General features: G+C 43.1%; 1 protein-coding gene across 1 annotated transcript in view; it reads left to right on the top strand.

Moving 5' to 3' along the window:
* Window positions 1-1,467, top strand: part of bahcc1b (BAH domain and coiled-coil containing 1b) — a 63,374-nt gene extending 61,907 nt beyond the window's left edge. Inside the window, exon 27 of the mRNA XM_080020736.1 lies at window positions 1-1,467. This exon is cut by the window's left edge and continues 1,742 nt beyond it. The gene's annotated coding sequence lies outside the window, so the exon portion shown is untranslated.
* Window positions 1,468-3,760: the final 2,293 nt, after the last annotated feature.

Genomic DNA, 3,760 nt, shown 5'->3' with positions numbered 1-3,760 from the left:
TATACAAAGAGTGTAGAAAAACGTCATCTCCACAGGGAGGATGAACATTTTAGTTTGTGCCGAGGAGAGGTGCTTTTTTTTTTTGTAAGAAAATATTTTCTAAAAAAATAATAATAATAATAATAATGTGCGTCCAAACATCATTGTCTGTCAGTTGTTGTTTTTTTGTTGTTGTTCTTTTTAACTGTTGGGCGTATGATACACATTTCCTGTGGGGGTTTCAAATCTCTTGTTTTTTTTTTTTTTTAAATACTGGAAAGGAAACTGAGTTTCTGCTGTTGTCTGATCCTTAAAGAATCTACTCCTTGTATATCTATATTAGCCTATATTCGTAAATAGTCCTAAATAAAATGTAGATATTTATCTGGCCTCAACAAATAAAAACGAAAGAACAAAAGAGAGAAACATACCAAAGCGCCTCTGAGTTTACACTTCGCAGCATTAGAAGAATGCAATATCATGGGAAAGGCAAAACATTTTTTTTCAATCAAATCTGAATCCGGGACCCCTGCAATCACCAAGGTATTTGAAGAAGATTTCCTCTCGTGGACTGGATTGTGTTCACCCGCCGTTGCCATGACAGCCACGGGGGGGAAGAGGGAAATGCGGCGGTGAGACATTGCCTGCGCGTCGTCCGGATGATGCACTTGAGGGCTCTATGGCAACCGGAGCGGCGTCACATGACTGTGAAGGACAATCAGAGCCAATCCAAAACGGGACGATGTACAGAGACGAAACAAAACAAACAAACGGAAAGAAGGCTAAAGGATCAAATCAGATTTGTGCTTCTTGTCACTTTTACTCCTGCTTTGCCAAAAAAAAGTCTGCGTCTCCTTTTTTTTATTTTCCTTTTTTTTTTTAATGTTTGCTTGCTTTTGATTTTTCCCATTGTCTTGACTGTTTATGCAAGCCTGCGATGAGCGTCTGTCTTCAATGTATAGGGTGTACAGGGGGAGAACACAAAATGCCTTTTATTTTAGGATGTTCACTTTGGTTGCTTGTTTTTTTTTTTCTTTTTTGTTATTAAACAACAAATGTTGCTGTTACACTGCAAAGCAAAAGCTTTAAAAGGAAACTAATGTGAAACTCCATTTTGAAATATTACTTTTATGGGTCTTTAATTGATGTTTTTGAAAAAAAGAAAGACAAAAAGACTAAAAAAAAAAATCGGTATTCTCTTTAAGAAACACTGGATTCAGTTCTTGCCATCACATTTTCAAGGGACGCGACATTGCTGTGCGACCTGATTATTATATATATTTTTCAGACCCACTGGAATCCATTTTGTACGGTTGAAATACCCTACTAAAAATATAAAATGTCATTTAAGTCCGGAAATATGCCTATATTATTTCCTTGTGTAAAAAAAAAAAAAAAAAAAGAAAATGACAAACAAATTATTTATCTTAATTTTATTGCCTTTTTTGTGTTTCATTAAAACAAAAGATTCTTTCATTAAAAAAAAATTAAAAGAAATAAATCTGCTTTTCTGGGCCTTTCTTCTCGAGGGGTGTGAGACCCCTGAATGCGACCTCGTGCTGGACAATGGCCGTCATTTGTCTGCCTCAGAAAAGAGCACTGAAGAAGAAAGCAGATGGAGGAGCGGAGAAGCATGTGAAACGAGAGAGAGAGAGAGAGAGAGAGAGAGAGGAAACTGTATCTAATAGGAGAGAATAGGAGAGGCTCGAGTCTCCCCCAGCTGTACAGGTAGGTCGGCTTTTCAGAAGAATAAAAAACGGAACATGGCTATTAAGGGAACAAAGCAAGGCCTCTCAACTTACCCCTGCAAAGACACAGTGATTTTGGATCCAAACTCAGAGTGTGTGTGTGCGTGCATGTGCGTGCTTGTGCATTTAAAGTGTGTGACTTTCCTTTGCGCACGGCACGCACGAGTTCCTGTTGTGTGTCAATCCATACATTCTTCAAGCATCTGCTTCTATGTGTCAGATGGACTGTATGGCTCTGTGTGCGCTCTCGCTCTCGCTCTCTCTCTCTCTCTCTCTCTCTCTCTCTCTCTCCCTCCCTCCCTCTCTCTCTCTCTCTCTCTCTCTCTCTCTCTCTCTCTCTCGATGTATGACTTAAATGCATGTAAGACAAGAGTCGACGATCAGAGCGTTGATTATCCCTGTGCGGTGTCGACTTTCTTGGAGGCCCCGAAAAAAACCTTGGTTCCATTTGAAACTTCCTGTGCCGGATTCATTTGATGGTGCTGTAACAGTAGCCCCGTTGACACAGCTCCCTTTGTATCGTGTATCTACCATATTCAGGTCCACCTTTGACCCTCGGTCGTCTAGTGCGATGCCGTGAAAGGGGCTGAAAACCTTGTTATCTAAAGATGATGTGGGCCATACCCCCCCCACACCTCCACACACACACACACACATTTAATATTCCTTTATTCTCGACCGCCCTCCGTCTTGTGTGAAAAGTTTTCTCGCATTTAATCGAAGTTGGTTTTATAATCCTTCTGGGTCATTTTCACTCGGAAACTCTCTCCCGCTTTCACGCACACACACACACACACACACAGACACACACACACACACACACACAACACACACAAAATCAGGCATGGTCTTTGTCTGGTGGTATGTGTGTGTTTGCATGACTTTGCCCTTTGTGCTAAGCTGTGTAGGCAGTTTACCTTGTTATTGCAAAGACAGATATGAAGCAGTCTGTCTCCTAGTCCCACCACACACACACATACATGCATGTGCACGCACACCTACACACACGCACACACACATACACACACACACACACACACACACACACACACACACACACACACACACACTGCTTACCGTTGGTCTTTTACATCCTCCTCAGCGGCCCCTCGATCAGCCAACGCCTTTTAAACATACAGACATTAAGTGCAGTCTTTGACTCTTATCTCCAGGTTTGCATTGGGCTTATCTGGTTGACATTGTTAAACTACTTTACCCAGAATGCTGCAGGAGATACGGGCACAATGGGAGGCTGGGGGTGCCCTCTGGGTTAATGAGAGTAGGCTTTCACATCGTAAGAGCAAACACACCTTGGGCTTATATGAGTGTGTGTGTGTGTGTGTGTGTGTGCGTGTGTGTGTGAAGGTTCAGGGTCCCGAAGCAGGGTATGGTGGTGGTGGTGGTGGTGGTGGTGCTAGTGGTGGGGGGGGCGGATATCAGTAAGCAAACACACCACACCTAAGACATGTCACCATCCCCGAGAGGTGCAGAGCCTATCCATCATGGGATCTGTGTGTGTCTATGTGTGTGTCTGTGTGTGCGAGTGTGTGTACTTGCACAAAGGTGGAATCGCTGGATGTGCATGTGTGCATGTGTTTGTCTATGCATTTTGTGTTCCAGTTCACCATGGGGGATAAAAGAGAGTGAAAGAGAAAGAGAATTAGAGGAAAAAAAGGGATCCAGACAGGGAGAGATGAAACAATAAGAATAGTAGATTGAAGAGCTTGGTGTGCGTGTGTGTGTGTGTGTGTGTGTGTGTGTGTGTGTGTGTGTGTGTGTGTGTGTGTGTGTGTGTGTGTATGCAGGGTTAAGGGGTGACAGAAAGGTGCAATACAGTGAAAGCTTTCCATTTAGATATAGCCCGAGCATGTCACCCAAGTGAATGAATGGATGTCAGCTGCAGTTGAGTGCTGCATCTATGTGTGTGCGTGCATGCGTGCGTGCATGCGTGTGTGTGTGCGTGTGTGTGTGTGTGTGTGTGTGTGTGTATGTCAGGGTACATTCAGGTCACATTGAGAGGGAGTAAGGAGATC

The sequence above is a fragment of the Zeus faber genome (genome assembly GCF_960531495.2).
Source record: "Zeus faber genome assembly, chromosome: 20".
NCBI classification, from domain to species: Eukaryota; Metazoa; Chordata; class Actinopteri; order Zeiformes; family Zeidae; genus Zeus; species Zeus faber.
The sequence above is the reverse complement of the archived record's forward strand: the minus strand, read 5'-3'. Positions and strand labels throughout refer to the sequence as shown.